This window comes from Lissotriton vulgaris, chromosome 7 (assembly GCF_964263255.1).
Source record: "Lissotriton vulgaris chromosome 7, aLisVul1.2, whole genome shotgun sequence".
In the NCBI taxonomy this organism is placed as follows: Eukaryota; Metazoa; Chordata; class Amphibia; order Caudata; family Salamandridae; genus Lissotriton; species Lissotriton vulgaris.
In genome coordinates, this window is record NC_141695.1 from 155,063,110 (window position 1) to 155,087,653 (window position 24,544).

Here is a 24,544-nt window from a genome sequence, read left to right on the forward strand (position 1 = left end):
TTACTTACTTTACTTAACAGAGAAGTGCAAGCAGCCCCTGAAAGCTGAAAGAAAAAAGTTATAGTTTTTTATTGAGTAGAACTATTCTTGCTGTCCCGGGATGCGTTTTTGAAAGTAAGAAGTAGGGGAACGGATTGGAATAATTTCTAGAAGTAGGGGTACGCCGTGCCCTTCCGTCCCCCCCCACTTCTACCATTGCCTTGGGGGCATCTTTTGTTTCTCGAAGGTTCACTGTTGTTCCGAGCTGCTCTCGTTTGTCCCTCATTGAGAAGCTTCCTCTGTCTCATTCAACCAAATAAAAGCAGAAATCAAACTCCCCAGGTCCCCGGTGAACCACCTGATCTGTGAGTCCGACACGAAAGCCTCATACTGCTGGAGTGCAATGCTAGACAGGAAAAAAATTAGGGCCGGCTGGCGGAAAAGGAGCACTGTTCTCGTAAAGAGATAAAGCAGCACTAGCTGTGTGAGGATGTCTTCTTTTTCAACAAGCATTGGCCGCGCGGCAGTGAAGCAGCGTGGCCGTGAAAAGAGATCTGCAATTAAAAAAAAAAAATGGCACCGCTCGCGCAGCGGGAGGGGAGCCTGCGAGATTCCCTCGTGGGAGCATGACCATATGGCGCCATCATAAGGTGCCGCGCGCTCCCGAGAGATAATCGCCAAGATGTGCATGTGCTGCATTGCTTACAATGCAACACGTGCACGTTTTTGCCCCCAAAGATATGGCGATGGCTACAGGTCTGCGTAGGTCGAGACCTAAAAACTCAGAATCATATGACTCAAAGGCTTGGGGGTCTATTCATAACTGCACTTTGTATTATGTACTACACAATGCTATTCACATACTCATGTGAAGATTACTATGCCTCTGACTCTTATGTTTTCTGTGTGGAGATTGTGAGAAGTTGGCCCGATATGCAACGTTCGCTATTCTAGCGACCGCTATGTATCGTTCCAACGACCCTTATGGTGTTTGGTTGTAAGTCAACCTATAGACCAGCTATCCTAGTAGCGTGGATACGAGCAGCCTAAGGCTAAAGACTCGAGAGGGCGCGTTAAGCCAGCTGTTTACCACACATGTACCCCTTGAACACCCAGTGAAAGGACACCACACAAGTGTTATGAAAATAAACAGTATATTTATTAAGAATCACAACAGCCCTGTACTCTTTATGAGGACAGGGTACTAAGCACAAACCAAATCTCTTTAGCAAATACTTCAAGTGCACAGTTTAAAACAAGTGTCCGGGGACACGGAAAGGTTAAGGCAAGTCGGAAGCGAGGGACTCGGGACCCTAGAGTAAGGAGGCTATGCAGGCACCGAAATGCCGAGTTACCTAGCCACGAGGGCTGCGGCTGCAAGTCTTACAGGCGTCGGGGTCTTCGCTGACGAGCCAGGAGCCGGAAGAAAAGGAGTTGCTGGCCGGCGACCAGTGATGAATAGTTCGTAGAGATCCAAGCCTGGATCGGAGATTGATGAAACCTGAAAGCAGAGGGGACCAAGTTCGTACTACTAGCCAGTAGTCAGAGGGTACCAGGAAGGCACCGGTTGGCCGTCACCTCGACCAGGTGAGTGGGCGACGCTAGGCTCTGCAGTCTCACGGACCAGGAGGCGTTGTCGGCGACCACGGTGGAGGTGCGAGCTGTCCCACGACGGATGTCGCTGTCGGCGTCTTGAGTGGACCAGGAGGGTCCGGGGTGCTTCTCGAAAAGATGGAAGCAAGGGTCAGTCTGGAGCAACCAGACCGGCAGTGTTGATTTTCGGATGTCGTCACAGAAGGACACAAGCCAGCGGCTAGTGACCAGACAACGTGCTGAGCAGCGAGCAGAAGGGCCCCACGCAGATCGTGGAGATGCTGGGAGACTGCACTTCGGTGCTGGAGCGGCTCAGGGTCGGGCTTCTCGGACCCCAGAGCACTCACCAGAGAGTTACCTCGATGGTCGTGCTGGTTTTTAAGAGCGTGCAGGTTCTGATGATGGCCGGTCCCTTGAGGTCTCGTCGCACCCACAGATCACAGCTGAGCTGATGACGTGGGTAGAGGTCAGAGGTGCCAGGGAAGCCGGTTCTCGTCGAGCTGGGCCGTCGGATTCCTTGAGGAAGGACTTACAGCAAACCGCAGAGTTCTTAGATGGTGCCCGCTGATGCAGGGTGACTACTCCTTAGCCACAAGGGAGAAATCTTGAGAAGAGTCTTGAAGTCCTTTCGTAGAAAGTATTCTTGATTCAAAGATGATCTAATTTGGAAGGGTCCCCGCTCCGGCCTTTATCCTAAAGAAAGGGGTGGGTACATGACTAGGTCCTGCCCTAAGGGTGGGACCAGGAAGGGGGGTAGTTACACCCCTCTCCCCTGCCGGACTTTCCCCAGGCCAGGGCTGTCGCCCCTGGAACTGGTTCTAACCGGCAGATGCGTAGTGAGCACCGGGGTGCCACTCCGCAGTCACCTTCTCGCAAAAGCCCTACCTACCCAGAATACACAAACCCTGTCTGGGACGGTGCGAACACCGCCCTCGACAGGAAACCCTTTGTCCAAGTGCTCCTCGCTGGAAGGACTCCCAGCAGCAGGAGGTCAGACTCGTGTCTGTGGTGGCAGCATCCATTTTGTGGAGCTGAGGCTTTAGTTAACTTTAACCGGGGTTCACAGTTACGTACATGTCGTGTCCCTCTAGAAGGGCGGAATGCTAACCTCGTCGCCAGAGTTGGTGAGAGGGCAGCATCCCGATTCGTATGACACCTTACTCGACATGTCTTGATAACGCGACACCGAAGTTACCGATATGGTACGCGTTATCATGGAACAGCCATTGGGTCTTGATTCCGCAAGCTGCAACCGGGCTCGGCTCGGGCCAGAGCTTAGTTCACACGAGCCCATGCACTCTGCCTTCAGGATTGTCAAGGCCTGCCATAGGAGTGACTGATAGGAACTCGGGTGTCCATTGGAGGGTTAGATATAGGGCTACTATATCTAAAGCAAAGGGTGATTACACGACTTCGCCCCAGCTGTCATGCAGCCAGTTGTGTCAAATTTAGGAGGCCAGCCAGGGGTGGCATAATACATGCTGCAGCCCCTGGCGGCCCTGGGTACACCTATGCCCTGTGTTACAGGGTCTGATAAGGTGGCCCAGTACCAATTGGTAAATGCACCTAGGGTACATCTCGTAATTTAGAAAGAGAACAGCCAGGCTGTGGGTCTGATTGGCAGGCCCGCAGCCAGAGAAAGTCGTAAACCAGTGAAACAAAAGCAAAAAATCTGGGTGATCATAGGATTGCAGACCCTACTCTCCTACATGACCCCCCCCCAAACGTCGGAACAACTAGCTAACCTTGACCAGGTGAGTCTTCTTGTTCTAAGTGGAAATATCTGGAGAGCCCATTGGCATTGCCATGATCAGTACCAGGTCTATGTTCCACTGTGAAGTCCATCCCCTGTAGGGAAATGGACCACCTAAGCAGTTTGGGGTTTTCACCCTTCATCTGATTTAGCCACAAGAGGGGCTTATGGTCGGTCTGAATCTTGAAGTGAGTGCCAAACAAGTATGGCCTCAGCTTCTTCAGGGCCCAAACCACAGCAAAGGCCTCCCTCTCAATAGCTGACCAATTCTTCTCTCTAGGGGTCAGCCGTCTGCTTATAAAAGCAATGGGCTGGTCTTGACCATCAAAATTCAGTTGAGAAAGAACAGCTCCCACACCCAACTCAGAAGCATCTGTTTGGACAATGAATGGTTTGGAGTAGTCCGGACTCTTGAGGATAGGCGCCGTGCACATGGCCTGCTTTAGGTCATCGAATGCTTTTTGACAGCTCGCTGTCCACTGAACCTTTTTTGGCATTTTCTTACTTGTCAGTTCATTTAATGGTGTCACGATGGAACCATAGTTCCTGACAAACTTCCTGTAGTAACCAGTCAGGCCCAAGAAAGCTCGAACCTGAGTCTGGGTGGTTGGAGGAGCCCAGTCCCTGATTGACTGTATCTTGCTCTCCAGTGGCTGAACCTGACCTCCACCGACAAGGTGGCCCAGGTATACAACCTGTGTCTGCCCTATCTGGCACTTGGTGGCCTTGATAGTGAGACCTGCTGCTTGCAGTGCCTCCAACGTCTTCCGCAGGTGGACCAGGTGATCCTCCCAGGTGGAGCTAAAGACAGCAATATCGTCAAGATACGCCGCACAGAAGTCATCCAGCCCAGTAAGGACGTGATTCACCAACCGTTGGAAGGTGGCAGGTGCATTTTTCAGACCAAAGGGCATCACCACGAACTGATAATGCCCACCAGGGGTTGAAAATGCGGTTTTAGGCTTGGCGTCCTCAGCTAACCTGATTTGCCAATACCCAGCTGTCAGGTCAAACGTACTTAAGTAGTTGGCCGAAGCCAATCTATCGATAAGCTTGTCTGCCCTTGGTATTGGGTGGGCGTCAGTCTTAGTGACTGCATTGAGACCCCTGTAGTCTACGCAAAACCTCATCTCTCTCTTACCACCCTGGGTGTGAGGTTTCGGCACTAGAACTACGGGACTAGCCCAAGGGCTATCCGAGGGTTCAATGACTCCCAGCTCCAACATTTTCTGCACTTCACTTTTGATGCAGTCTCTAACGTGATCAGGCTGCCTGTAGATTTTACTCTTTACGGGCAAGCTGTCACCCGTGTCGACCTCATGGGTGCACCAATCGGTCTGACTGGGTGTCAGAGAAAACAGATGTCGGAACGACTGAAGAACCTGTTTACAGTCGCTCTGTTGATGTTCGGAGAGGCTGCCACAAAAGACAACACCATCTACCGAGCCATCGTCAGGATTCTGAGAGAGCAGGTCGGGGAGAGGGTCACTCTCCTCTTCCTGTCCCTCATCTAGGGCCATGAGCAAACTCATGTCCTTCCTGTCGACATATGCTTTTAGCCTGTTGACATGAAGCACCCTGTGGGGGCTCCGGGGAGTTCCCAGGTCGACCAGGTAGGTGACCTCTCCCTTTTTCTCCAGGATGGTGTGGGGCCCGGACCATTTGTCCTTGAGTGCTGCTGGGGCCACTGGCTCCAACACCCACACCTTCTGTCCGGGCTGGTAAACAGTCAAGACAGCCTTTTGGTCATGCCAAGCTTTTTGGAGTTCTTGGCTGGCCTTAAGGTTTTCGGATGCCTTCTCCATGTATTCAGCCATCCGCGAGCGGAGGCCGAGCACATAGTCCACTATGTTGGTTGCAGGCTTTTTGAGAGGCCTCTCCCATCCTTCCTTCACCAAACACAGGGGTCCTCTTACAGGATGCCCGTACAAAAGTTCAAAAGGGCTGTAGCCAACCCCCTTCTGTGGGACTTCTCTGTAGGCGAACAAGAGGCAGGGGATCAGGACGTCCCATCTACGCCGAAGCTTTTCCGGTAGTCCATGAATCATCCCTTTTAGGGTCCTGTTGAATCTCTCAACAAGCCCATTGCATTGTGGATGATAGGGTGTAGTGAACTTGTAGTTGACACCACATTCCTTCCACATAGCAGTTAAGTAGCTCGACATAAAGTTTGCACCTCTGTCGGAGACGACCTCCGTAGGGAAGCCCACTCTGGAGAATACTCCAACTAGGGCTCTTGCCACAACAGGTGCTGTAGTGGTCCTAAGGGGAATAGCTTCAGGATACCTGGTGGCATGATCCACTACCACCAGTATAAACTTGTGCCCTGATGCTGTCGGTGGTTCCATGGGACCGACGATGTCGATCCCCACCCGTTCAAAGGGCACCCCCACCACAGGCATTGGTATAAGGGGGGCCTTTGTCGTGCCACCTGACTTACCACTGGCTTGGCAAGTGACACAGGAGCAGCAAAACTCCTTGGTATCTTCGTTCATGTGAGGCCAGTGAAAGTGCGAGACAAGCCTGTCCCACGTTTTCGTCTGGCCTAAGTGACCTGCTAAGGGAATCTCGTGGGCCAAGGTAAGTAGGAAACCACGCTGAGACAAGGGGACGACCAGCCTCCTGGTCATGCCAGGCTTGGGGTCTCTTGACTCAGTGTACAGGAGTCCATCTTCCCAGTATACCTTGTGGGTACCTGTGGCGTTCCCAGCAGCCTCAGCAGCAGCCTGCTGTCTGAGGGGTTCAAGAGAAGGGCAGTCTAACTGGTCCTTCCCCAGGTCTTCCCTTGAGGGTCCCCCTGAACCCAAGAATTCAACTTGATCAAGTTCGAACTCTCTCGGCTCAGTTTCCCTCAATTCCTGTAGGTCAGCCTCCTCTGAGACTTGATCCTCGACCTGGGGCAAGGGGGAAGGCGCAGCCTTAACCCTACTGCTCTTTTTCTTGGGAGGTGTCTGGTCCGTTGTTCCAGGATCCAGCACCTGTTCAGTGGGGCATTTCCTGACCTGTGACCTAGTCACAGCGAACACATGTGCTGGCAAACCTAACATTTCCATGTGAGTCCGGTGCTCCACTTCTGACCATTGTGATGACTCCAAATCATTGCCCAACAAACAATCCACTGGGAGGTCTGAACTAACTACAACCTTCTTTTGGCCAGTTACCCCTCCCCAGGAGAAAGCTACAATTGCCATACTGTGATTGGTAGTGACATTGCTTGCATTGGTCACCAGGAATTCTGTACCTGGCATGATCTGTCCAGGGTCCACAAAGTTAGGCGTCACCATGGTGACGCTGGCACAAGTGTCCCTATAGGCCTGAGCCATCTTTCCATTTATGAAAGGCGTCTGTCTGTATTTGCCCAAAGTATTGGGGCTTACGTCAGGGGACACGTCCGCGTCCCCTGTACTGACAAGGACAGCCTGAGTGAGTGTGCCAACTAAGTTGTCACGCCCCTCAGAACCCAGGGTTAACCCTACTAAACCCTTGGGAGGCGCACTACCACTGCTGACTGTACTAGGGGGCACAGGTGCCTTAGGGGCTGCAGTGGCAGGAGTCTGCCCTCCTCCTTTCTTGGTGCACTCACTAAACCAGTGAGATTTACTTTTACAGTACTGGCACCATCGTTTGGATTGGCCTTCTTTCTTCTTTTGGGGAGCCTGACCCCCACCCTCTTTGGGTTGTTGGGGACCTGTCGAAGACTTCTGGTCATTTTGTTCCCCCTTAGAATCTTTACCCTTCTGGTCTGCTTTCTTCTGACCACCTTGATTCTGGCCCTGGTTCTGTTTAACTCTCGTACGAACCCATTTGTCTGCCTTCTGTCCCAATTCTTGGGGAGAGGTCAGATCCGAGTCGACAAGATGCTGATGCAACAACTGGTTCTGACAATTGTTTAAAATTTGTTCTCTCATCATCAAATTGTACAATCCTTTGTAATCAGTAACCTTACTGCCCAGCAACCAGCCCTCAAAAGCCTTAGTGGCACAATCGACAAAATCAGACCAGTCTTGAGCCTGCGTTTTCTGGGTATCCCTGAACAGCACCCTGTACTGCTCAGTGGTTAGGCCGAACCCTTCAACGAGTGTATTCTTCAAGACTTGGTAATTGTTAGCGTCCTCTACCCTTGTGGTGAGGAGCTTGTCTCTTCCTTTACCTTCAAAGGAGAGCCACAAGATAGCTGCCCACTGACTCTGGGGAACACCTTGCACAGTGCAGGCCCTCTCCAAAGCAGTAATCCATTTGTGGATGTCGTCCCCTTGTTTAAAGGGGGGCACTATCTTCCCAAGGTGTTTCGTATCGAAACTCTTTTCCCTATTACTAGGTACATTGCTGCCACCAGTGGGGACTGCCCCACTTAACTGTTGCTCTCTAGCAAAAGCAAGCTTTTCGTTGGCCAGGGCAAGTTCTTCCCTTTCGATCCTCAGATTAGCTGCCCTTTCCTTAGCTTCGTACACTCTCCTCTGAGGGGACGTCATCCCTCTTTGAGAAGAGTTGCGAGAGCCATTGGTTCGAACGGATCTGTTAGAGCCTCTTGATAGAGACCTAACTCGTCCATTCCCAATGTTAAGCGCACCTGACAGTAGCGCCGGGGGTCCCCCAGTACCACTATCATGTCTGCTTAAGTTGGACCGTGTCAGTCTGACGACTTCTACCTGTCCCTTATCTGCCTCGTCCCCAGAGAGATCCTCATCCTCATCCTCCTCGCCATCTTCGTTCTCAGTTGCGAGGTGAATGAGGTCAGGATCGTCCCGGGTTCCCTCGAGGGGAGGCATGCCTCCTTCTGGATTAGAAGGGCTAAGAAGCTTCTCAGCCTTTCTGGCATCATAAGTCTCTAGGAGACCAATCAGAAAGGAGGTGGTGGGGTTAGCCCCTTGCTTAATCTTCCTAGAGGTACATACTTGTCGTAACTCATGGAAGTTAAGCGCAGTATATCTTGACGTGATGACCTGTGGAGGGTCAACTGACACAAGGGGAGACTCAGAGTTTCCTCCTTTGTCCGACATACTGTTTCTAGTGTGGTGTAAGTGATGCACCTACCTACACTATGTGTTTACCTACTTTTCCCTTGCTAAGAGTTGTAGCCAAGGTGTGCTAAGCCTTGAGGAGCTACAACAGCTGGTTCAGTAGAACTCAGAGTATTCTAAGCTTTAGTTATATGTACTAACAGTACATGTGTGATCTTTCAACAAGATATTCTTAGGATACGTGTGGTAAAACAACAGCAAGCTCAAATCCCAACCGCTGCTCACCAATGTGAGAAGTTGGCCCGATATGCAACGTTCGCTATTCTAGCGACCGCTATGTATCGTTCCAACGACCCTTATGGTGTTTGGTTGTAAGTCAACCTATAGACCAGCTATCCTAGTAGCGTGGATACGAGCAGTCTAAGGCTAAAGACTCGAGAGGGCGCGTTAAGCCAGCTGTTTACCACACATGTACCCCTTGAACACCCAGTGAAAGGACACCACACACGTGTTATGAAAATAAACAGTATATTTATTAAGAATCACAACAGCCCTGTACTCTTTATGAGGACAGGGTACTAAGCACAAACCAAATCTCTTTAGCAAATACTTCAAGTGCACAGTTTAAAACAAGTGTCCGGGGACACGGAAAGGTTAAGGCAAGTCGGAAGCGAGGGACTCGGGACCCTAGAGTAAGGAGGCTATGCAGGCACCGAAATGCCGAGTTACCTAGCCACGAGGGCTGCGGCTGCAAGTCTTACAGGCGTCGGGGTCTTCGCTGACGAGCCAGGAGCCGGAAGAAAAGGAGTTGCTGGCGGCGACCAGTGATGAATAGTTCGTAGAGATCCAAGCCTGGATCGGAGATTGATGAAACCTGAAAGCAGAGGGGACCAAGTTCGTACTACTAGCCAGTAGTCAGAGGGTACCAGGAAGGCACCGGTTGGCCGTCACCTCGACCAGGTGAGTGGGCGACGCTAGGCTCTGCAGTCTCACGGACCATGAGGCGTTGTCGGCGACCACGGTGGAGGTGCGAGCTGTCCCACGACGGATGTCGCTGTCGGCGTCTTGAGTGGACCAGGAGGGTCCGGGGTGCTTCTCGAAAAGATGGAAGCAAGGGTCAGTCTGGAGCAACCAGACCGGCAGTGTTGATTTTCGGATGTCGTCACAGAAGGACACAAGCCAGCGGCTAGTGACCAGACAACGTGCTGAGCAGCGAGCAGAAGGGCCCCACGCAGATCGTGGAGATGCTGGGAGACTGCACTTCGGTGCTGGAGCGGCTCAGGGTCGGGGCTTCTCGGACCCCAGAGCACTCACCAGAGAGTTACCTCGATGGTCGTGCTGGTTTTTAAGAGCGTGCAGGTTCTGATGATGGCCGGTCCCTTGAGGTCTCGTCGCACCCACAGATCACAGCTGAGCTGATGACGTGGGTAGAGGTCAGAGGTGCCAGGGAAGCCGGTTCTCGTCGAGCTGGGCCGTCGGATTCCTTGAGGAAGGACTTACAGCAAACCGCAGAGTTCTTAGATGGTGCCCGCTGATGCAGGGTGACTAGTCAAGTCAAGTCAAGTCAGAAACACTTTATTCGATTGTTTTAAAATCATAAAAGTATGCTACAGAACCATATTCAATCATACAGACAAACAAGTTTAAAAACAAGTAAAAAAGTTAAAAGTTACTATACACATAAAAATTCATGTAAAAAAATCATCTTTGCAGAGCATATTTACAGTATCTTGTAGGCCATTAACAGTGATCGAATTACAATTACAGGACAAAAACCAGAAGTGATATTTACAATTTTAGATACAGGAGATACTAGCCGCCTGGGGTAAAGTGCAAAACGTGCTGTTCGTGATCTAAATTTTGGTACAAACTAAGGGTTAAAATACCATAATGCAGTTTAATGTATACAAGTAGTTTAGGGTACGTTAATGATTTAATTTTAATCTTGCTTGCTTTGACCGGATAGACATAGTCAAAAAATTTGCCACCCCGTACATTACAACTGAACTTTCCATAAGTTGTAAGTACAATAGGGCTGGTTTAACCTGCACGAAACCTTTCAGAATTGGTTTTATATATCTTTCTCTTCCATTTTTATAAAAGGGACAAAAGAACAAGAAATGCAATATGTCCTGATCTGAAAAGTAATCGCATTTGCAGGGAGCGTTTTCGTGGGGCTTGCACCATTTTTCAAAGTCACCTAACAGAAAATGTGCTTGATTAAAACGAAATTTAGTAAGGACCCACCTATGAAAAGGTTTACTTACAATCATTAAATAGGATTGCATAGATAGCGAAGCTACCGTCAAATAGTGGGCCCTAACAGTTGGTTTTACAATTTCGATAGCCTCTCGCTCTGAAACCTTTTTCTCTATATAGCTTTTCTTAACCCAGTCAATATCCTCTCTCACAATGTTCTCTGGGTATGTGTATAACTCCAAACGGCCTAAATATTCTGTTGTAATTTTAATATATTGTAGCCACCCGATCTTACCCACGTTTTCTCTCCCCATGCAATCCCTAATAATCATGTGATTTAAAATTAAAGCTGGATTAAGCCAAATCCTAATCCATGACAGCAAGGGGGCCAGGGTCAAAGAGTCCTCAATGTACCCTAACCCCAATTCCATATGTACGGGGAAGGCTGGGGTGGATTTAGGGAGTCCTAATAGCGATCGCAAAAAAATGTTTTCTTCTCTTTGTATGGGGTCCAGATTTTTATAACCCCATATCATGGCACCATACCTTGCAATTGACAGTGTTTTAGCTTTATAAATTGCTAATATAGCCTCAGGTGGCTTACCACCCAACCTTTTAGCAAAGCCTAGGATGGCGGCAGCCGATCTTTTTACTGCCGCAGCCTTATTTTTAATTTGTGGAGCCCATGTCCCATTTTCATCGAACACCACACCTAGGTAGGTAAAAACTTTTACTTTGGATAACACTGAACCATTACAGGTAAGGGTTTTCATACCATTTTTGCGATTGCCAACAGCCATAACGTGGGATTTCTCAATATTAACTGCTAGATCCAAACCTTGCATGAAAGCCCCAAAGGAATTTAAAAGGCGTTGTAAACCATTTGGGGTTCTAGCCAGCAATACCGTGTCGTCGGCATAAAGTAAGACCGGCATTAAGGAGTCACCCATACGTGGTACATCAATAGATGCTCTTTCCAGGGTCTTCCCCAGGGAATTAATATAGAGTGAGAAGAGCATCGGTGCCAAAATGCACCCTTGGCGCACCCCCCTTCCTGATTTAAAAAAGGCGGTGCAATTTCCCTCTTGTGTCATGCGTACCGTTGCTCTCAGATCACTATGCAGTTGTGCCAAGAAGTTCACCAAGGCTCGATCCAAGCCCAGTTCCAGGAGTATTGTCCACAGCTTTGACCTATTTACTAGGTCAAAAGCTGTGGACAAATCCATAAAAGCCAGATACATCATACCCTTTGACGCTACAGTGTATTTGCCCAGGGTGAGAAGTAAATTAAGGCACTGGTCCTCTGTGCCTCTCCCGGCGCGAAAGCCATACTGAGCTTCACACAGGATGTTATTGTTAGTCGCCCAGGATGAAATTCTTTCCAAAATAACTTTACCCAAAATTTTAAAGGAAGAGTCTAACAAAGAAATGGGTCTGTAGCATCTGGGGTCTCCCCTTTGACCCTTCTTAAAGATGGGAATAATAACAGACTGTGACCAAGTAACTGGTGCTTTTGTACCTTCTAGGCTAATAACATTGAAGACATTAGTGAGTACCACGGCCCACATGCCCGAATTTGATTTAAACATATCGGCAGGTACGCCGTCAGGGCCAGGAGCCTTCTTTCCTGCCGTGTCCTCTATTGCCTTCTGCACCTCTTTAATGGTGAAACTGGCCAGAACCTCTTCTGTATTTGGCAGTATTGACTCTGAGGGATCTGTAGTGATGTTACTACCATAGATATTTTGGAAGTGTTCCAGCCAATCTCGTTCCGCAATGTTCACCTCTAACGGTGCATTTTCAATCCCGCTAAATAAGGGGGTATTTACAATTTTCCAGAATTTGGCACTGTCCTTCAGGGTGGCTTTATCATATAGGTTTTCCCATGCCATTTTTTTAATTTCATTTTTTCGTCTTTGGATATTAGCCTTATACTCTTGCCTTTTGCTGGTCACTTCCTGTTTATCACGTGGGGTCTTATTTAGGGCTTTATGTAATTCCCTATGGGATTTGGAACACTCTCTATCAAACCATCCCATAACCCTTTTCTCCTTCTTTTGTGTGGTACTTTTGAGATCGTCCGCTACTTGGCAACAAATTTTTTCAAAGGACTGAATTATATTCCCCTCATGCCTGGTAGGATCTATACAAATATTGATTTCTTTACCCATTTTAAGATTTAAAGAGTGGAGAAAGTCCTCGGGGATGATATCACTCCATTTGACCCTTCTCCCCTGATCCTTAGCAATCAAATCAGTGGTTCCTACTGTGATCACATCAGAATTGTTTACATTTGAAAATAAAAACAAATTACTGTCATCTACTTCTAGTATGACCGGGTTATGGTCACTGAAGGTCGTCTGTACAGCGTTATAAAACATAACATTTTGTAACATGCCCGGTGAAATGAAGATGTAATCAATTATTGTGTTACTATCCCTAGCACTATAAGTAGGGACCCTTTCCTTTCTGTCACAGAACTCTGGTTCATGTAGATCATTTTCTAGAAGAAGTTCTTCTAGGGCCAGCCCCTTTTCTGAGTGCTCAAAATGAGGTAGTTGCGGCATGTCAGTGTTAATTGCATCAATGACTTGACAGTTCTGTTGGCATAAATGAGTATTAAAATCTCCCATCAGGAAAAAATATACAAAAGTGGTCTGACTCTCCCTATATCTTTTTAAAAACTCCATCAGTGAGTTAGTATTTGCATTTAGTGCTATACCTTGTATGCTGTTATAAAAATTAATGTAAACACATTTGTGTCTATTTGGCATTGTAACTTCAAGAACTAAATAGTTATGGGATGGGGAATCCAAAACCTTTACAGTGCCTTTTACATTTACGGATATCAAAAACAACAGGCCCCCTTTATTTCGACCTGAACTTGATGTCTGGGCTGTTACAAAGTAGGAGGTATATCCATCTAGCCAGAAATCACAGTCCATATCCCACGTCTCTTGCATGGCCACCACATCACATTTTTTTAGTTGATCCAACCATCTTATGTCGCTCCTCTTCGAGCGTAGACCAGCGATATTCCAACTCATCAATTTCACTATACGATCTTTTCCCATAATGTTTGGGCAGGTATGTGGTGATGAGGGGGGGGGATCTAATGGTGTAGTTGATGCATTGCCATTGTCGGTAACAATTTGAGAGGGGAATTGTGGTGGGATTGTGATACAGGCCAGGGAGGTTAGTCAGTCATTTTCCTCTAAGTTGGAAAGTGCGGCAAACCTATTTGTTAACATGAGGTCATTTCTTCGTTCACCTCCCTGTTTATCCCTATTTCTTGGCATCATGCTTGTTTTCTGTGTAGCCCATGTGCTCAAGGGCGGAGTATGTCTATCTTGTGCTCGATGTAGATCTCTTCCCGGTTGGGGCTTATGCCTTGTGGGAGGAGGGTAAAAGTATCCTAACGGTAGTGCTCTGATCCTATCTTCCGTCACTTCCGTGGCATCCCAAAATAACCGTTGGGCCTCATGTGGACTATTAAAATTTACAATCATACAGTCCCCTGCAAATTTTTTGGGCGTGTACCCCACCCATTTAACCCTTCTACCTGTTTGGATATACTCTGATATATTATTGGGGCCCGTACAGTTTGCATCACACCACGTCTTAATATTATTTAATTGAGCTATGTCCGTCTCACTTTCTCCACTTTTTAGTGCTGGTATGTTCACTAGGATAGCAACAAAGGGTGTTGCTTCCGGGGGGAGGTGTACGGGTGGTGTTATGCGTTGGGTTTTGGGCCCTGGAGGGTTAGAGGTGTCTATTGCAGGGGCTCTAGATGTAGCTACAGCGGTACGGGGATTACTAGGCTGTTGTACCCTGGTTATGCCGGTGGTCGATTGGGAGTTTGTATTACCCGCAGGTACTTGGGGCGGGGGAGATGGCCTTGAGGGGTTTGGCTCTCCTGTTTCTTTCGTCACAGATTTTATTTGTGTGTTTGGATTACAGGGTAACTGTGGTGCAGTATTTGGGGTGCATGAGCAGGGCCTGCTCGGACCAGAGGACAGAAAAGTGTTAATCCTATCACATTTCCCCATTATATCTGCTACACAATCCCTTAGAGTTTCAATTATATCATTTGAGATCTGCACTAGTATCCCCTCAACTTTTTCCACAAGTATTCCCTCAACCATTTCTTTCAGAGAGGATTCAATGTCAGTTAATGGATGTCGGGCCTTTCTCCGTGGGTGTAATCCTTGTGTGTTTGTTCTTTGGATAACACGTTTAGTGCGTTTTGGTGCATGAGGGGTTTGTACAAGTGTGCTGCTATCTTCTTGTCGTAGAGTATCTTGATTGTCATTGTCTTGGCCCTCGTGTAGATTGGTGTTTTCTCCTTAGCCACAAGGGAGAAATCTTGAGAAGAGTCTTGAAGTCCTTTCGTAGAAAGTATTCTTGATTCAAAGATGATCTAATTTGGAAGGGTCCCCGCTCCGGCCTTTATCCTAAAGAAAGGGGTGGGTACATGACTAGGTCCTGCCCTAAGGGTGGGACCAGGAAGGGGGGTAGTTACACCCCTCTCCCCTGCCGGACTTTCCCCAGGCCAGGGCTGTCGCCCCTGGAACTGGTTCTAACCGGCAGATGCGTAGTGAGCACCGGGGTGCCACTCCGCAGTCACCTTCTCGCAAAAGCCCTACCTACCCAGAATACACAAACCCTGTCTGGGACGGTGCGAACACCGCCCTCGACAGGAAACCCTTTGTCCAAGTGCTCCTCGCTGGAAGGACTCCCAGCAGCAGGAGGTCAGACTCGTGTCTGTGGTGGCAGCATCCATTTTGTGGAGCTGAGGCTTTAGTTAACTTTAACCGGGGTTCACAGTTACGTACATGTCGTGTCCCTCTAGAAGGGCGGAATGCTAACCTCGTCGCCAGAGTTGGTGAGAGGGCAGCATCCCGATTCGTATGACACCTTACTCGACATGTCTTGATAACGCGACACCGAAGTTACCGATATGGTACGCGTTATCATGGAACAGCCATTGGGTCTTGATTCCGCAAGCTGCAACCGGGCTCGGCTCGGGCCAGAGCTTAGTTCACACGAGCCCATGCACTCTGCCTTCAGGATTGTCAAGGCCTGCCATAGGAGTGACTGATAGGAACTCGGGTGTCCATTGGAGGGTTAGATATAGGGCTACTATATCTAAAGCAAAGGGTGATTACACGACTTCGCCCCAGCTGTCATGCAGCCAGTTGTGTCAAATTTAGGAGGCCAGCCAGGGGTGGCATAATACATGCTGCAGCCCCTGGCGGCCCTGGGTACACCTATGCCCTGTGTTACAGGGTCTGATAAGGTGGCCCAGTACCAATTGGTAAATGCACCTAGGGTACATCTCGTAATTTAGAAAGAGAACAGCCAGGCTGTGGGTCTGATTGGCAGGCCCGCAGCCAGAGAAAGTCGTAAACCAGTGAAACAAAAGCAAAAAATCTGGGTGATCATAGGATTGCAGACCCTACTCTCCTACAGAGATCACCATCCTGACTGCATAGATCTCCCCACATGTAAGTATACGTTTTAGTAGCATATGTGGGATGGCCAGAGGAGAGTTGCTGGAAACAGGGAATACCTATTACCAAATGGGATGGGTTAAGGAAGGACTAAGGAGGGGTCTGTACGGTCAAAAACCCACCCACAAAATTTGTTATTCACAAATTGTCATTCTATAGATACTGCACCCAAAGAAATCCAACACAGTAGTAAATGTACTCCAATTTAGAGCTGGAGTAAGTCCTGCACCATCCATGGCCAACACCCTCCCATACGAAATAATGAAGGTAAGGACTAAAAATTAAAACCCAATGGCTACTAATGTTAAAACAAATAACATTATTTAAACTATTTAAATATAAAAATACATTGTATTTAATATTAAACATTGTTTACAAATAAAATATGTTTTATATCATTTTAAAATATTCTATTAAACTTTTGCAAATTTTAAAATTAATGCAACAATCTCTATCAAAAAGAACTACATTATTTTTTATTAATTTTATCTGTTACTTTAATAATTATTACTATATATAATTTTTTCCTTCAAGTAACATTTATCAATCTAATTAGACTTCAGAAAAATCATTTTATTTTCATTTAACATATTCAAAATAATTACATTTTTTATTTAAAATTAAGTTATTCATGCTCTAAATTATTTATATTGCTTTACATAAAACAAAGTATATTTAAAAAATACAAGAAGTATTTAACACAAATATTTAATATAAAAAATACTATTTATTTTTTAAGTTTAATATACCTTTATGATTTTTCCTATATTTCACCTTATCAAGTGCGCAGAACATTGTATATGGTTGTAAAGTCACTACTAGTGGTAACTCATCAGTCATTGTTGCATTACTACTGGCTGCATCCCCAATTTGAAGGGGTTGGTAATGTAAGTATACACTTTTGAGTAGCTTTACGGTCATAAATGGAAAATAACAAAAAGTAGTAAAGTTACTCAAAAGTGTAAATTTACTCTGTTTTTTCCTTTGCGAATAGGCTCCTTGCAGTAGAAACCACAGAGTTCATATATACAAATTCGTCTGACCACCAAATGACATTAATGACATATTTTCAGACTGGATCATTTAACAATGCCTCTTTTGGTTCCATGAATAATTATTGGAATTAGACTAAACTAGACTGGCAAACCAGAACAATTGTGGTGTGGTTGTTTCCCCACATGTCATGATGTCATCAATTATGTCATAGAACATGTCTTGAATTATGTAATATCTGAGGTCATAAAGTGTGCTGCCCGGGGTGCAGGTTATACTGAGCTCTGCTAACTATAAGGGCAATTTATAGTTAGGTCTACTAACTATAACAGGTGACTTTCTGGAGTTGTTTTTGAGGGGGATCAATAAATTCTGCTTCTCCGGCAGAGTTGGTGGAGTTTTGGCCACTCAAGCGGACTTCGGAGCACATTCCGCCAACCGCAGCATGATGGAGTTTTTTCTCGCCATGGGTGGAATTCATGGAGTTCCGCTACGCCAAATTCAGCAAACTGAAATAAAAACCTCTGTGAACTCCGCCTATCTCCGAACGGAATTGTGCTCGGCCAACCGTTCCCGCTGATTGGTGCAAGTAGCGCGCTCTGCATTGCAACTTGAGGATGAACTGCACCAAGCGGTTGCCCAAACTTGTGGCCATTTTGTTTTTTCCTATTCTGTACATGGTGCTGGACCTACTTTTTAATAGTTACTATTTCTTTGTCATTCTAACTTTACCCAACGTATCCTCCCCTGTTTTACATTTATTTCCTTAGTGTGTGTATTTGTGTTGGTGTATTTTATGTTTTTTGCCTCTTTATTTTTTATTTTCGGTGACTTTTTTATCCCTTTAGTAGTTTTTCCTTAACTTCCCTTAATTTCCTAATTTCTCTATTTTTACTCTTTCTCTTCCTCTTCTCTTTTTCATATTCCACTCCGCGCAATGGCAGATCGTGGGTGAGGTGGCACCTGTGCAGGGGGTGCAGCGAGCCATACACCATGTGGGCTCACTAGGAGGTGCAGCCTCGCACCACTTTTACGAGGAGGAGGTGGCTGCACTTGCTTTTACTTGTGCAGCACCACCTCCCCTCCATGCTGGCAGGAGACTGCAGTCCCAGGTGTGGGTATGGCACGCAGGACCATCAGCTGCTGTGGAGGGTGCCCTGTTGTATTTGGTGACATACTGGGGTTCGGCGCACCCAGCAGAAGCTGATACACAGCTGGGCCGATATCTGGACCGGGAGAGGGACCAGCTTGACCTGCTGGGTGTCCAGGTCGTGGGGCTTGGTGAGTACTAGTAATTCATTATGACTCATTTTGTTGTGCCCTAACCTATAATGCTAATTATTTTTTCAAATAACATGCTGCTCACACTATAAGGTAAGTTAAGTTCACGTAACGTATTGTTCCAAATATTACGTGATCCAATTTGAGGGAGTCAGGTGCACTTTGCTACCCAGTTCTACTCATTGCTGTAGGCATTCACTTGGGATGCTTATTTAAGAAGTGATGCTGACTCCTCTGTCGTCCTGTCACTAAGATATTGGTACAGTGGTAGCAGTAGCAATATAATACCAGTGAGTTAGCTATCTCTGTACCTTTCTTTTTATGTAGCTTTTACAGTCCCAAGCTATCTTCCAGAGATGTAGTATGAAAAATATGTATCTTTGCATTGAAAAGAGAAACTGACTGAGATGGTTCTTTAAAGGGGAGCAGCAAAGATCATTCATTGCAATGCATTAGTATTTCCAAAAGTAGTTTAGGAAATTCGGAATGAGGCTTCGGTAAAGTTTCGGAAATTGCGAATAGTTCAACTTGATAATATAGACAATCTGATTTAGAAAAGTATAATGTCAATTTGTTACTATGTTTGACTTTGTTTGTCAAAATATTTTCTAGGAGAGATTACATGTATCACCTATCTATTTTCAGGAGCAGTTTCTTTATTTGGATGTGGGTGTTGCTTCCATGTTTGTTTTGTTGCCCTAAATGTTAATGACCTACATTGGATCCCTATTTTTTTTAGCACGGCATGACCCAGGTGAAATTATTTTATTTATTTATGTTCTTATATAGCGCAGGATTCGACCCCCGAAGGGGTATCTCCGTGCTTGCGCATTAGTACAGATGTTGGACTGATAACTGAATAATTAAACTACCAGCAGATTATGAGGTCGAGTATAGACAAGTTTTAAGGAGCTTCCTGAAGGATTGGAAATTTGAGTTAATCTTTAGGGCAAGTGGAAGTGAGTTCCAGAGAATAGGACCTTCATAGGAGAGGGCACGCCCTCCCTGTCTTACCCTCTTAATCCTAGGGACCTGAAGCAGTTGCTGGTTACTTGAACGCAAGGAACGTCCAGGACTATAGGGGATGAACTTGTCCGTTAAGTACTTAGGGCCTGCCCCGAAAAAACATTTGTGTATGGTGCAGCAGATTTTATATTTAACCCGCTGCCGAACAGGTAGCCAATGAAGGCTGTCCAAAAGTGGGCGGGAGGGAGTCCTAGGCAAAGCATTAATCACCAGTCTTGCCGCAGTATTCTGGACCACTTGCAAATGATTTAATTGTTCCTCATTGGCCGAGATGAGCAGGCCATTGCAGTAGTCCAGTCTGCTGACCACCAAAGTCTGGACCAGAGTCTTACGATGGTAATCAGGCAGAAATGGAAAAACGCATCGCAGGAGTCCGATGGTGTGGAAGCATAAACCAGCAACTTGATTGGCATGTTCTTTGAGCACCAGTGGCTGATCCAGACGCACACCAAGATTTTTAACGGTCTGTTTAGGACTCAGCACTGGCCCAAGATCTAGAGGCCACCATTCTGGGGACCACAAAAGCGGGGCCTCTCCGAATAACATCACCTCTGTTTTGCCTACATTGCATTGAAGGCAATTTGTAGCCATCCAGTTTAGGACCGCCCTCATACCATCCGCAAAAGATTATCTTATTGCTGGAGTGAGGGACTGGAAAGGGAACAAGAGCTGGGTGTCGTCAGCATAGGACACCGGAGTGAACCCATATTCTCTCACAATGCCAGCCAAGGGGGCCACATACACATTAAATAGTGTAGGGCTTAGACATGAGCCTTGTGGCACTCCCTTGGTGAGCTCCCTAGAGATGGATTGAAGGGAGCCCAATCTGACACCTTGTGAGCGGCCTGTGAGAAAACCCTCTACCCAGGACAGAGCCACACCCCCTATGCCCACCTCCCGCAAGCAGCCGAGAAGAATCTCATGTGACACCGTGTCGAAGGCAGCGGACAAATCTAACAGCACCAGAATAATCGAGCCCCCTCTATCTAGTGTCATCCGGATCGTATCGGTCACTGAGAGGAGGGCAGATTCAGTGCTGTGATTGGGTCTAAACCCCGATTAAGAGTAGTCCAGACCCCCGCTGCCTCGATGTATTTTGATAAACAGGTGTTCACATGCTTCTCGGCCATCTTGCTAAAGTATGGCAGGATGGAGATGGGTCGGAGGTTGGAAAGATCCGTCCATGGGTGTGCCGTGTTCTTACGAATAGGGTTCACCAACGCTTTCTTCCACTCCATCGGTACCCGCCCTTCCTTGAGAGAGAGGTTTAATACAAATTTGACCTCAGGTCCAATCAGAGTACTCAAGGGAACAATCATTTTGGCGGGTAGAAAATCATCCGGAGACCCAGATTTTATATGACTGATAAGATTGGAAAAATCAGTATCATTGATTGATGGAAAGGTGGTAAATGAATGGTCCCCAAATATGATGATTTGAGTGGGTCAGGAGAGCTGTTCGTGTAACTGGAGGCTGTCTTGATTTTATCATAGATCGTGTTTATTTTGTTCTAAAAAAACAGAGAGATGTAGTCACAGAGAGACTGAGAGAACTCATCCGAACTTTCACAGGCCGTCGGTTTTACAAAGGTCTGTAGTATTTTATAAAGTTCTTTAGAAGAATTGCCTGCTTCATCAAGTTGCTGGATAACACTGTTTCTCCTTGCCAGCCTAATATTTTTATAATAATTCGATTGGGCCTCTTGATGTGCCTTTTTATTCTCCTCAGTTCGAGTTTTCCTCCATTTCTTCTCAATCTTTCTACATCCCTGTTTTTCGACTCTAAGTGCTTATAAAGATCCAAGGAAACTTAAGGTTGGATTTCATGAGGAATTTAATGCATAAATAGGAGTTGAAGCACAGCACATCATCACAGGTTCAGGTACAGATATTGTAATACAGTTGGTCTGGAATCTGGAACCCAGGATGTAAGATGCAGGCACGCATCATACATTCCAGGCAGCAGATCCAGACAGGGAAAGGCATAGGGAACAGAACAAGACAGTATGAAAGTACAACAGAATGCAACACATCTTACCCCTAAAAAAAAACAGGGAGCGCATTCATCTAGATATCTGCTGGGAACACTCTTTTGTCTATTGGAAGCCTTAACTCTAGAAGCAACAAAGGAATCTAGATGAACAGCATTGGGAGAAGGCATAGCGGGAAAAACATCAGGTCTCCTCTGGCAATAATCCAGAGTAGAGGAAGGAGAGCAACGTACATTTTCAACATTGCAATACTTAGCCACTCTGCGGACATTCCAGACTCTACCATCTTGCGTGACAACGCTATTTTTAAAGACTTTAACAATTTTGATAGGAGGGTAAAATTTAGAAAGACCCTTGACTAGAAAACCAGGTTTTCTAATTCGTACCCATTCCCCCACCACAAAGTCACTAACTTTGGTTTTCATTTTGGAATCAAACAGGGTTTTCATTTGTAGTTGTTTGTTTTCAACCCGTTTGGCCACAGCAGCAAGGTCAAAAACAGAATTATTTACATCAAGTTTTTTTATCCACCAGGGACATATATCAGAAGGAGGCTCCCTACCCTTAAGGAATCTGAAGGGACTAACACCAGTAACAGAGTGAGGGGTGATGCGATATGTCCACAATCTTTTCCTCACAACATCCACCCAACCATCATCCGAAGTCTGCACAACATTCAAACAATCCTTAAGGACACGGTTAAAGCGTTCAACTTGGCCGTTTTCCCTAGGCTCATAGAGAGAGGTGGTGTAATGCTTGATTCCACATGTACTGAGGAATTTCTCAAAATCATCTGACACCAGCTGAACCCCATTATCAGTGACACAGGTTTCAGGAAATCCCTCCCTAGCAAAGACTTCCTTAAGAAAAAGAATGACCGATTGAGAAGAAACAGAGCTGACAAACTTTACTTCGGGCCACTTGGAGTGGTAGTCTACCAGAACTAAAGCATACCGAGCATTGTAAGGCAACTGTTTAAATGGGCCAGATATATCAAATCCCACTTTCTGCCAGGGAAAGGTGGGCCAAGACACAGGCTTGAGGGGAGCTGAGGTCACATGAAGCATTTTATCACTGTTAACACAATGCGAACAATCTCTCACCAGTCTATCCACCATTTTGTCCACTCCCGGCCACCAAAAGCTCTCTCTAATCAGACGTTTCATTGACGACATGCCAATGTGACTCTGGAGAGCGAGAAGCAGAATCTTCTCTTGTAAGGAGACTGTCACCAAACATTTATTTAACGCTCTCAGGTCTACACACAACCTAATTGTTTTGTCGGGTTTAATCGCCAAAACAATAGGCGAAACCCATTCAGAGGATTCCACCTCCTCCTTGACACCATCTTTAACCATGTTGTCAAGCATGACTCTGAGCTCCTCCCTGACACTAATGGGAACACCTCTCAACTTCTGCTTCAGAGGCACAGTATTTGGTTTGACTTTGATTTTATGCGTAAAACCATTCAATCTCCCAAGTTTCTCAGAAAAAACATTAGGAAAGGAGATAGATATCTCTTTAGATATAGATGCCAGGTCATAGTCCCCATCAGATATAGCAAGGACACACACAGGATCTTTCAACCTAGGATTCAACGAGATCCCCAACTTAGCTTGGTCCCGCCAACCTAGAACATTCACACCTTTAGATGCTACATACGTCTTAATGGTTGCGGAATTGTTTTTCACAATAATAGGGACTTCTTTAAAACCTATAAAACTGATCTTGGAAGTATCAAAATTGTAGGCATCAATATCTGGTTCACACAATGAATTTACATCAACTAAATTACCAAATGACTCTACACAGTAATCACGAGTAATTATGGTCCACGGAGAACAGGAGTCCACCATGAGTTCAAGAGTTTTACCTAGTATGTTCACTAAACTCTTTGGAGAAGGTAAAGTATCTGCTAGTGTCATATCGAACGAAGTTTGTATAGAAATTACAATACCAGATTCTCTAACCGAAGGATCATTACCCTCTCTCTCCGCAACGTAAGATACATTACTATTAGTACGTCTGGGAGTATTAGAAGAAGGCTTCTTGTAATCGTTAACTGACTTAACAGAAGTTTTACAATATTTAGAAAAATGTCCAGTGCGGTTACATTTATTACATTGTCTATTCAGAGCAGGACACTGTGGAAAAGAAGCTATGTGATCTGGGCTTCCACACCTAAAGCAGTAAAACTGTTTACCTTTGCCCTCGTATTTATTAGAACTTTGAGTTTTCACATTCACTGTGCTAACCTCACCAGTGGATGTGGAAGGAGTGGTATGAACAGAGGCTTTGTCTAAAGATTTGATCCACTTGTCGGACTGTTCTAAAGCTTTAGCTGTACTAATAGCAGTCTCTAAGCTAGGATCCCCTAAAATCCATAACTGCTCTTGTACTTTCTTGCTTTTCACATGCACAACAATTTGATCCCTAATCATTTCGTCAGTTATTAGACCAAAATTGCAATGGAGGGAAAGCGCACGTAAAGCAGTTAAGAAGTCATCAAAGCACTCATTCTCATTTTGTACTCTGGTATAAAACTTAAACCTGTTTAAGGCTACACTGGTTACCGGTTTAAATCTTCCCTCTATTCTGTGTACAGCCTCATCATAAACATTTGAATCACCTCCAGATCTCACAGGAGGTAAAGTTCTAAAGACAAGTTGTCCTTCTGACCCAAGACAATGTAAGAAAATGTTCTTTTTCCTTTCCGCTGACATCCTTTCACCATCCATAGCTTTAAGGTAAGTAAAAAATTCTTCCTTCCATCTAGTCCAAGGGATGGGCGGGTCTCCTTTGGTTTGCAAAAATTTTGAAGGTGGGTCAAACTGCATAATGGCTAGAGTAAGGTAGAGGTACTTTCTCCTTTTTTTTAATAAAAAAAATAGTATCTCAAAAGTAATAATATACACAAAATGAATGAAGTAAAGTGGGTTCTAACGCTTTCCTTTCAAGTAGTAAAATAGTAGCCAAAAGTTTGAAGAAGAGAGTGAAATCCCTTAATATCTTTTCCTTTAAAACGAATGCAATTACGGTAAAAGTACTTGAAAATAGAAGAAAAGCGATAATGTAGTTTATTCTGTCTTTATCTTGTCATCCGGCGTGTACATAAAGTTTATTTTACCTTCCGGCGTGTGAATTTTGTTCAGGAATGCATCGACATCGATTCCTTAGCGTCTCCGGTGACTGTGTATCCTGTTGCTATGGATACCAAGATGGCGCTGAGGCGTGCAGCGTGATGACAGCAGGA

General features: G+C 46.0%; 1 protein-coding gene across 1 annotated transcript in view; it reads right to left on the reverse strand.

Annotated features, from left to right (window-relative positions):
* The window catches only part of LOC147701040 (ly6/PLAUR domain-containing protein 5-like), a 275,228-nt gene that overhangs the window by 107,645 nt on the left and 143,039 nt on the right, over window positions 1-24,544 (reverse strand). The gene's annotated exons all lie outside the window — the stretch shown is intronic.